We start from the raw sequence: 11,120 nt of genomic DNA on the forward strand, positions 1-11,120 counted from the left end.
AGGGAGGGAGGGAGAGAGGGAGGGAGGGAGGAAGGGAGGGAGGGAGGAAGGAAGGAAGCAAGGAAAGAAGGAAGGAAAGAAGGAAGGAAGGAAGGAAGGAAAGAAGGAAGGAAGGAAGGAAGGAAGGAAGGAAGGAAGGAAGGAAGGAAGGAAGAAAAAAAGAAACAAAGAATGAGCAGCAGCATACAACAGAACCATCCTTAGGGGGCTAGGAAAAGGTGACCCTGGGAAAGATGGGAGCCATAGAGGGTGGTGAGTCCTAATCCCAAATCTACAATCTCATTGTGGAAGTGACCGTGTGCAAGGGACTTTGACAAGAAATTGCTACTGTTGTTGTTGTACAGTCATTTTCAGGTGTGTCCAACTCTTCATGGTCTTCTTGGCAGATACTGGAGTGGTTTAATATTTCCTTCTCCAGGTCTTCTTACTGATGAGGAAACTGAGGCAAACAGGGTTAAGTAGCTCGTCCAGGGTCACACAGCCAGTAAGTGTCTGAGGCCAGATTTGAACTCCAAGCACAATGCTCAATCCACGGTGCCACCTACTTACCCCTGCCAATAAATTAGGAGTAAGTTATAAGTAGATGGGTTATAACCTGCAAAGATGAAGGAATTGTCTACACCAAATAACGGAGCTTTAAAATACTGAAGCAGTTACACACATACACACACACACACACTCCTCCCCTTCAGAGAGATAGGGAAGTTAAGGACATGGTGAAAAGTCTGAAAAGCCCAGTATTCCTTAAGGTAGTTTTGCAAGAGTGAGCATATATATGAAAACTGTCATTGCTCAGGATTCACACACATTCAATAACTGCAGTGGCTCCCTATTACCTCCAGAATCAAATATAAATTCCTCTGTGTGGCACTCAAGTCTTTCACAGCCTCCCCTCCCCATTTTTCCAGTCTTTTATCCCCTGAACATCCTCCTCCCCCAGCCTCGGCAAAACGCCATGGAGCTGGCTGCTGCTTGGCACAAGACGTTCCATCTCAGCGCTGGGCATTTTTCCTGGCTGCCCCCCATGCCTGGAATGCTCTCCTTCCTCATCTCCTCCTCCTGCCTTCCCTGGCGGGAAAACACCCCCTTCTTTCCCAATCCCCCTTCATTCTAGTGTCTTCCCTCTACTGATTATCCCCAATTTTTCCTGTGCATGGATGTTGTGTGTATAGAGTTGGTGTTTATGCTTTCTCCCCATCACATTGGGTTAGCAAGAGCAAACACTGTCTTAGCACAGACTCTGGCACATAGTTGGTGTTTAATAAATGCCTACTGACTGACTAAACAGCTCCATGTCTGTTCCCTCCACCTCCTTCCAGTTCTCCCCCTTTTTCCTCTCATGCTCTCCTGCTAAGAACCTGTCCTCACCTGCACAAGAAACACATCCTCCGTGTTCTCCAATGCAAATAACAAATTAAATTAAACATCATGATGAAAGCCTCCCAGCCTTTCACTTACATTGTTTCCAAAGCGCTTGACCTATGTGATCTCATTTATTCCTCACGACCACCCCGTGATGTAGGCAAGCCAGGGATTCCTTCATTTGTGGCACTCCAACGATCCGGACTTCACTGGCTGGGCTAGTATATCCTTCAACAACCTCCTCCCCTCACCAACTTAGCTTCAGGGGTTGCTGTGTTCAGAGCAGCCACCCCCACCCAACCTGGAGCTAATTTGGTGATGGGTTCCTCCAATCTTAATGAGTTCAGTTGTTCGATGGCTGCCATCAAATGGGTCATAGGTGAAGCCTTTCCATCTTGGTCACTCATTTACTCAACAAGCATTTAAGTGCTAAATTCTTCTGATATCAAGAAAGGCCCACTGAAATTTATGGTCTAACCTCCAGGAACCCAAAGTCATCTTCTAGTCAAGCTAAACAATGGAGTCAACTTCGGTGGAGAAGGGAAAGGATTATTATCCTAATTTCACTGATAAGAAAGCTGAGGCTCACATAGATATGGAGGAGGGGACTGAACAGATTTATTTTTTCTTTTTTAATGTATTTTATAATATTATTTTCCTATTTAATGTAATATAATATGAATTTTAAGAGGTAAATAATTCAAATTTAGTTGGATAATTAGTAGTTATTAGTATCTACTGTGAATGCTATATTTATAACTTATTAAGAGAATTTAAAACTTGAATAATTTGAACATTCTTTCCTTTGCCTACCACTGATCAGATACATTCAAATACAGCATGAGATGTTTAAGTATGCTGCTTTATCTTACAAAGAACAAGTCCAGCATGATGGACCAATTCTGGTTCTACAGGGAAATATATAAGTCAAAGGACATTTTCCTTACTTGGGATATGGGTTGGCATTTTTCTTTTTTAGGGCATAAGGTGTTATAATTGGGTTTAAAAAAAAACAAATTCAGCCTCTTTTCATAGTCATGCCAAACCCCACAATAAAAGCAGGTCTTTCCTAACGGCTCTGGTTTTCCCCTTCTGGAGAAAATTCTGACCCAGAACTCCTAACCTTGGTTTTGCAACCCTCCAGAGTATCTTAAATTTTCTCGAAGAGCATTAAGAAATTCTATAAACAAAACTAGTTGTGACTCACTGTCCTATAAAATATGTACCATCGAACTCTTTTCAGAGGTTTGGAATTTTTTTTAAATTTTCTCTCAAGATCATCCAAACAACAGTGGCATGTCACTAGTCCAGAAATACTGGGCCCAATCCCACAGGAATTTCCTTGGCTCAGCTCAAGTCACAATAGGCAGTGGTTTCCTAGTGGATGCCTAGAGATTTAATCCCCAAAGAAGATGATTAATTGCAAGAATTCTACCTTCATGGATGTAGAAAAATAGGGACACTAATGCACTACTGGTGGAGTTATGAACTAGTCCAACCATTCTGGAGAACAATTTGGAACTGTGCTCAAAGGACTATAAAACTATATAAGCAATACCACTGCTACGTCTGTATCCCAAAGAGATCAAAGAAAAAAGAAAAGTTTATAGCAGCTCTTTTGGTGGTGGAAAGAACTGGAAATTAAGGGGATGTCCATCATGCCCATCAGTTGGGGAATGGCTGAACAAGTTGGGGTATATAATTGTGATGGAATACTACTGTGCTCTAAGAAAAGAGCAGGAGGCCTTCAGAAAAACCTGGAAGAACTTACTAGAACTGAGAGAAGTGAGCAGAACCAGAAGAACATTGTACACAGTAACAGCAACATTGTATGACAGATGATCAACTGTGGAAGACTTAGCTACTCTGATTAAGACAATGATCCCTAAGAACTCCAAAAGACCCAAGATGAAAAATGCTATCCCCTCCAGAGGGAGAAGTGATGAGCTCTGAGTACAGACTGAAGCATATTTTTTTCACTTTCTTTATGTTTCTTGCTTTTTATTGTTTGCTTTTGTTTTTGTTTTTTGCAACATGGCTAATATGAAAATGTTTTGCATGATTTCATACGTATAAGTGATACGTTGCTTGTCTTCTAAATGGGTGGAGAAGGGGTGGGAGGAAGAGAATCTGGAATTCAAAAAAATTTTAATGATTGTTAAAAGTAGGTAGATAGATGATGAATTCTACCCTTGTGTCCAGTGTTACATATAAGTCCCAAATAACATAAATAATGAATCCCCTAAAGAGTTCACATTATTTAAATGAGCAAAACATAGTTCTACTGGGCTAGAACCCACTATCAAGTTTTACATAATTATACCTTTAGAATAGTGTGAATTCAAATTTATGAAGATTCATCATTCACCTAATTTGGACCCAGCTGTATTTCCTCTAGAGCATGAGACCTCAAAACAAACAAACAAACAAACAAACAAAAACCAACTCTTTCTTTCCATCAAGTAGCAGAAATAAACAAAGCCAGAAGCCAAGAAAGGTAATTTGTCCTGCCCAGACAAGTCTGTCCCAACCCCTGCTCTTGGCTGAAGTTTCCAGCAAATCACCTCCCGGGGCCAACAGAGGTGGCTACAGGCCACGGCATCAAACAATTAAATCCCATAAGACTTACTTAGGGTCCAGTCTCTCCATAGTCAGCCTCTCTCTAATTCATATTCAGGGAGCACAACATTTTATAGGGAGTTTTATAACCCTTGTTAAAGCCTCTGACAACCAGCTTCACTATTACCTATATTTTGCAACAGCATCACTAACTAAGTAGTTATCAGTAGCTCCTGAGCATACAGGAAACAGTTCTTGGCATACATGGCTGCTCACTGATAATCGTAGTAATAATAACAGTAGTAGGAATTGTAGTAGCAGTAATGGTAGTAAGATTAGTAGTGAAAAGTAGTAAGCTACAGTAACGGTAGTAATAATAATAATATTCTAATAATGATGATGATGCCTCTCATTCTTTTCAAAGTATTCTTACAGCTTGTCTGAAGCAATAAATAACAATAGTAGTGGATATTTATAAAGTGCTTAAAAATCTACAAAGGGCCTTCCATACATAATTTCATTTGCACGCCTATAACAGCCCCAAGAGAGACACAACAGGAATTGTTATTCATGATTCATAGAGTCAATCAATCAACAAGCAGTTATAAAGTGTCTAGTCTGTGCTAGGCACTGAGCTAAACTCTGGGAAAACCAAAACAACATGCAAAAAAGCCTAGTCCTAATTGGGAAGACAGACTATACAAATCAGTACATACCAGACAGAGTTGATAGAAGGTAGTCTTTAAGTAAAGGTCCTAGCAGCTCAGGGGACTGGGAAAGGCTTCCGCCCTCCTTAAATTGTCTTTTTTGACATTTTTATTCTGAACTTAAACACCAAAAAAAGGGGGGGAGGGAGCATTTCAAATACACAGCAGAACACTGAGGTTGCACATGAAGCCATGAATCTCTATGTCATACTGCCTGCCTTTTTTAAGTATATAATAAATTACCCTGCCTGTTTCTTTCTCAACTTCCTTCTGTTTTCTTGCATGCATTTAAAAAAAACAATGTTTCAATAGGCTTTTTTATTTGCTATCACTGCTGCTAGCCCCTCCACTCACCCTCCCAACAGCCCTCCAAAAGGAAACAAAACCTTTGGAAACAAGTTAACAGAGTCAAGTAAAATAAATTCCCACATGGGCCAAGCCTCTTTCTGCCCCTCTGTCAGGAGGCAGATAACGCGCTTCATCCTAGGTCCTCCAGAAACGCGGCTGGTCATTGCACTGATCAGCGTTCTTGAGTCTTTCCAAGTTTTTGTTCTTTCCAATGCTGCTGTCCATGAGTAAACTGCGCTCCTTCTATACTCATCAGTTCCCATGACCCAAGATTTTAGGTCATCTCTTAGGTGTAGTATTACTTGATTATATTCCTATGCCACAATGTGTTCAGCCATTCCCAGGTTGATGGTCAACCCCCCCCCCAGATGTTAGTTCTTCCCCCCCTACCACCACCACCAATCTTTACTCCCCCACTCAGGACAAGGAAGACTGTTTTGAGACATGTTAAAGACCTTAGCTTGAAAAGGCCAAGGTCTCCCACTGCATCCTGGGCCATCTCCAGTTGTCGTGACTATATCTGGCCACTGAACCCAGATGACTCCAGAGGTGAAAGTGAGGCTGGTGACTTTGCACAGCACTTCCTCACTTAAATCCAATTTACAGGCAAGTCATGAAATAACCTCCATGATATCATGGTCCTTTTCAAGAATGAAGAACAAACAGCAGGACAGCAAAGCAACCTCCCCCTAATGCCCCTCCCTGTCCACTTGCTTCTCACACTATTTCATGTGTTCACCATTCTTTTGTTCATCTCAGAGAAATGGGAGGTTCATCTAATGCCCAATCCTCCCCCCTCTTCCAACATGAGGGTACCCACTCTTCTCACAAATCCTGAGCGTGAGAAGCAGAAAGTTCCACCCCCTTCTCTCTCCTTTCTACATGAGTGTATTCCTTTTACCCTTCCTTCTCTTTCCCCACTTAAACCACTCCAGAACAGGATCAGTCCACCCTAAGTCTGAACTAGTCTTAAAGGAAGACAGGGAGTTTAAGGGTCAGCAGTTAAGAGGAGAAAGCATTTCAGGCATGGGGAGAGTCACAGACAAGCAAGTGGGCCCCATAAAGGACAATGTTGTATTAAAACACTGGAAAAAACAGGAAGGGACCGGATCGTGACAGGCTTTAAATGCCAAACAGAAGACACGACCTTAGAAGTAACAGGGAGCCTGAAATTTACTGAATGGGAAGGGAGGGAGAGAGAGTGAGTAGGAGGGGAGGTGACATGACATGGCGGGGCCTATTTGTTGTTGTTTAACCAGTAAGTCGTGTCTGACTCTATGGTCCCATTTGTTGTTTTCTTGGCAGAAATACTGGAATGGTTTGCCATTTCCCTCTCCAGCTCATTTTACAGATGAGGAAACTGAGGCCAACAGGGTTAAGTGACTTACCCAGGGTCACATGGCTAGCAAGTGTCTGAGACCAGATTTGAACTCAGGAAGATGAGTCTTCCTGACTCCAGGCCCAGCACTCTATCCACTGGGCTCAATCAGGCCTATACTTTAGGAAAATCACAGACAGCTATGTGGAGAATGATTTGGAATGAGGAGAGACACAAGGCAGGGAACCCAATTTGTGCCTGCTGCAAAAGTCCCAGGAAGAGGTGAAAAGGGCCTAAACCAAGGTGATGGTTATGTGAATAGGAGAAGGAGAGATATGTGACAGATACTGTAGAGAAACTGTATATATGTGGGGTGAGAGAGGATTCACAAAAGAGGAATCTGAAACTCAAAGAATTTGTCCAGAATCCCACAGCTAATAAGCGTCAGAAGACTATCTAATAGGCCACCCTACCTCACTGCCTCACTGATCGAGATGCTAGGTGCAGGGTGCTAGGTTCCCTGAGAAAGTGATACAGAATGCAAATCAAACAAAACCAAAGAGGGGAAAAGAGAAAGCATAAAAATCACAAGACCACGCATTTCAAGCTTGAAGAGAAGTCAAAAAAAACTCATCTTGTCCAATCCCATGTTACAGACAAGAATAGCCAAAGGAAGGCAGGTGACTTGCCCAGGGTGTGAACCCAGGTCTCCTGGCTCCAGATCCAGCTTGCTCTCCACTGCTCCAATCACCACTCCCTTCTTTTTATAAAGAAAAAAATGTATTTTGCAAAATTGTTCCTTTCTTACATGCAAATTTAACCTACATATGCAGCTCTCCCTTCCATCTTTGCTAAGTGGTACAGTAGACAGAGTACTGGTCAGGAGTCAGGAAGACCTGAGTTCAAATGTGACCTCAGATATTTACTAGCTGCGTGACCCTTTGGCAAGTCACTTAACCCTGTCTGCCTCAGTTTCCTCATCTGTAAAATGAGAAGGAAATGGCAAACCACTCAGCTATCTTTGCCAAGAAAACCCCATGGACTTGGTCAACTGAAGATGAGGGTCAAATGAGTCAATATTTATAAAGCACTCAGCTTAAGTTTATGATATGGTTTTTTTTTCTTTTCTTTTTCTTTTCTGTATTTGTTTTCTGGTGTTTGAGTAAATAAAGAAAAAAAGCATTTAGCAAACCTTAAAATGTTATATAAATGATAGTAATTTATTATTATTGGTTGTGTTAACAGTCTTACACTTGGCCTGTTCCCTACACTGTCAATATGTTATGGGTCAAAATGGCATTTTGGAGAAGGTCTGGGAACCTCATCAGCATTTGTAACACTGTTTCCATGGATTTCAAGTTCCAAACAATCCACTTTTACAAAGATACTTTTGGAACCTTAGTAAACTGTTATGTCAGAGTTCAGATAAGCCTACTACATATCAGGCACTGGGCTAGGCACTAGGGATACAAAGAAATTAAAATAATCCATAACATTAGGATTATTAGAACCCTGGGGTCCTGCCCTTCTTTCTCCTTCCCTTCCCCCCACCCCAGGCACCTATCACCACTCCTACCAATAAGTGACAGCAAAAATCATAAAGGTTCACAATTTCTTTTTTACATAATTTTGTAAATTTTTTTGCCTTTGGATTTTCTTTTTCTCTTACTCCATTTTGCTTATTCTGTAACTGGGTTTGTTTGGAGGGAAAATAGTCCAAAAAATTATTTTAAAGGGGATGAGTAAAGATAATAATGAAAAGAATGTTTTTTTCATTTCCAAGTGAATTTGTTAATTAGCAATTAGAGACATTCTCAAAGAGGAGGATGGGAAAACTGAGATCCCAGGAAATGAAGGGAGGAAAAAAAAAAACAACTTATCTGCCAGCAACCAGTAAACTTTGTCCAGAGGCAAATGAATGTCATGGGCAAGATTTGAGGGGAAGGGAAAGAAATTGTCCAGAAGCCTCAGTTTCTGAATCTACTTTTGCAAGAACAGATATGCCCTGAAAACCCCTGTCCTTGACAAATAGGCCGATCTCGGGTGTTTTTCAGAACTGTGAGGTCTTTTCACAATTCCTCCCCCTTCCTTGGCAAATAGCCTTTCCTGATCACACCTAGAAACACTACTCGGGTCCCAAGGGTGTGGTACCAATCTTTAAATGCACATTTAAGTCCTTGCCCCCCCCCCCCCCCCCCCACCCACACCCCCCCGAGCAAAAAAAAAAAAACAAAACAAAACAAAAAAAAACCAAAAAAACTTAAGAATAATACAGAATGGAAGGAAGCAAGGAGCCTCCCCTCCTTCCCAAATTTAGGACTGAGAAACATCCATAATTGCAAATTTCAAAGAATGTGGAGGAGAAATCCTCTCCCCCGCTTGCAGAATCCTGGAACTGTATTCATTTTGCAGAATGAGAGGCTGCCTGCCAAAACAAGGTGACAGGAAAGGATAAACTCCAGGGTTCCACTACCCAATACCTTGGCAAAAGATAGTGCTAACCAGCTCCTCACGGTGTGACAGCCTAACTCCTGAACCTGGCACCAGGAAGACCTGGGTTCGAATCCCCCTTTCCCCCCATAGTAACCACACACACATACTTATGAGGTGCAAGCAAGTCATGGATTTAGGGCCGTGGATAGGACTTCAAAGGCCCTCACGACCAACCCCTTCGTTTTAATTATGAATTTCTATAGCTCTTTTAAGGTTTGCAAAGCACCCTACATATACCATCTCATTGGATCTTCACAATAACACTGTTCTATCATTATCCCCATTTTGCAGGATAAGAAACTGAGGCTGAGGGGCTATGTGACTTGCCCAGGATCATACGGCTAGCAAGGGTCTTAGGTGGGATTGGAACCCGAGTGTTGAGGACTGCAAGCCCTATAAATACCTTATCTATACACCTCGATACGTCCCTCGGTCCTTGAGTCACAGCTTCCTCCTAGTCTGCAAAATGGACTTAATAATACCCGAAGCATGAGGGTCAAACGAGATCGTGGCGATAAAGCACCCCCAGAAACTTTAATGCGCTACATAAAAATGTCAGTTATTATTATTCCAGTCACCCAAGACTAGCCAGGAAAACGCTCGGAAGTGCCGCTTCCTCTCCCTTGGTTACGTGCAGGCGTCGTTAACAGAAGCCCCGGCTTGCCCGGCGGAGCGTCCCGGCCAGCTGCCGCCCTCCCCCAGTGCACGAGTCTTATCTGTACTCGCAGAGCGGGCTCCAAAGCGCACGCACTCACCGATAGGCAGGGGCCGGGTGCCGGCTGGCAGCCAACTGCCCGGCCTGCCCCTAACAAGCTTCCTGCCGCCCTCCCCGGGCGGAGCTCTCCGGCCGGCTCGCTCAGTCACTGTCGGTCGGCGAGCTGAAAGCGCGAACACCTGTCTGCACGTGGACGGGCGGGGCCGCGTGGGTCGCGCCAGCCCCCAGTCCTTCCCGCAGCCCCCCGTGGGGCGCAACACCCGAGGCACCTTCGCCTCCGCCGCACAGCCGAGAAGGCAACAGCGCAGTCCCGACGCCCGAGCCGCGCAGACACCGCCACTTTCATCAATCGCCCCGCGCCCCTTCAGGGCCTGGCCAGGGGCCAGACCTGCCTATTCACTGCTGCCCCTAGACGCCCTGGGAAACAGGGCGACGAGGGAGGACGGGACCTGGCTGGAGCGCGGATGCGGGGCCCCTGCTCCCCAAGCTCTTACGTAACCGGCAGTGAGACCCCAAATTACGCGGGCGTCGCTCTCAGCTCCAGCAGCGCCCGCTCGCGGGCTTCTTTACCTTCGCCGAATGCCCAAGTAGGGGGGGCGGCAGGAGCCTGGCTGCCCGTCGACTAGCTGGAGCCCTTGCCCAAAGGGTGGCCGTGGGCTGCAGATCCGGGCAGGGCAGGGCCACTGACAGCCCAGCCGGCAGACAGCTCGCCCCAGCTTGGCTCACAGAGCGGCACGGCGTGGCGTGGGTTTCCCCTCGGTCCCCCAGCCCTGCCCAGCTCGGCTCAGTCCAGCCGAGGGGCCGCGGCACGGAGCGCGGCTTCAGAGGCTCCCCACCGGATGCCCCGGGCCAACTCTTCCACTAGTCCCCGCGGTTCCTCCAACTTGGCTGCGGGCACACACGCACATCCATGCACACACGCTCGCGGGCAGGCTTGCACACCCGAACTTTAAGCGCTGCACCGCACCTCGGCACGCACCGCTTACCTGGGGCCGCACCGAGCCCGAGGGAGCGCCCGCTCCGCGCCGGGGCCGTGCGGCTCGCTCGCCTGGGCTCCAGGGCTCCTCGTGCTGTCTCTCTTCCCCACCCTTCCCCCCCCCCACCTACCGCCCCCCCCCCACTCCCCAGTCACGCGCCTTCAGGCGCGCGCCTCCCTGCCCTCCTGCAGCCTGCCCGCCCGCCCGGCGCTAGCGCTGGCTCGCGCGAGGGTCTCGCGTATTCATTCCCAGGCTTCGCTTGCCACGCAGATGACTCAGAGGCGCGGTGCGTGGTGGCAGCGGCAGCATCAGTCCGAGCCAGAAACCTTGAGAATTCCCGGAAAGCGGAGGGGAATTCTTCCCCAGGGTTCAGAAAAACGCCCTTGAAAGGAGGACCATCCATCCCGGAGATTCCAGCGATGTGGGTTGAAGCAGCTATTCGGGCATCATCCAGAATGTAGTTTTCTGCATGAGTGGGCAGCATTTGCCAGCCTGCTCACACCAGACAGACAAGGCCAGGCTGGCAGAGGCAGTCTCCCACTCCCCGTCTTTGTAGCCCCATTCCAGGAGCTGAGGATTTTCAGTCTAGAGTTGAAGGGACCTCAGGGAACATCTAGTCCAGCCTATTTCACACGTAGCCC

At 45.9% G+C, this 11,120-nt stretch overlaps 1 protein-coding gene across 4 annotated transcripts in view; it reads right to left on the reverse strand.

Annotated features, from left to right (window-relative positions):
* IL34 (interleukin 34) overlaps nt 1-10,556 on the reverse strand; it is a 61,174-nt gene extending 50,618 nt beyond the window's left edge. The window contains exon 1 of one of the 4 annotated variants that reach the window (XM_027857916.1): nt 10,489-10,556. The gene's annotated coding sequence lies outside the window, so the exon portion shown is untranslated. Of the gene's footprint in view, nt 1-9,542; nt 9,613-10,488 lie in introns of those variants that run through there. The other 3 variants (XM_027857920.1, XM_027857919.1, XM_027857921.1) reach the window with 3 other exon arrangements.
* Between the last annotated feature and the right edge of the window lie 564 nt (nt 10,557-11,120).

Source organism: Vombatus ursinus, unplaced genomic scaffold (assembly GCF_900497805.2).
Source record: "Vombatus ursinus unplaced genomic scaffold, bare-nosed wombat genome assembly UNPS02012515.1, whole genome shotgun sequence".
Classification (NCBI taxonomy): domain Eukaryota; kingdom Metazoa; phylum Chordata; class Mammalia; order Diprotodontia; family Vombatidae; genus Vombatus; species Vombatus ursinus.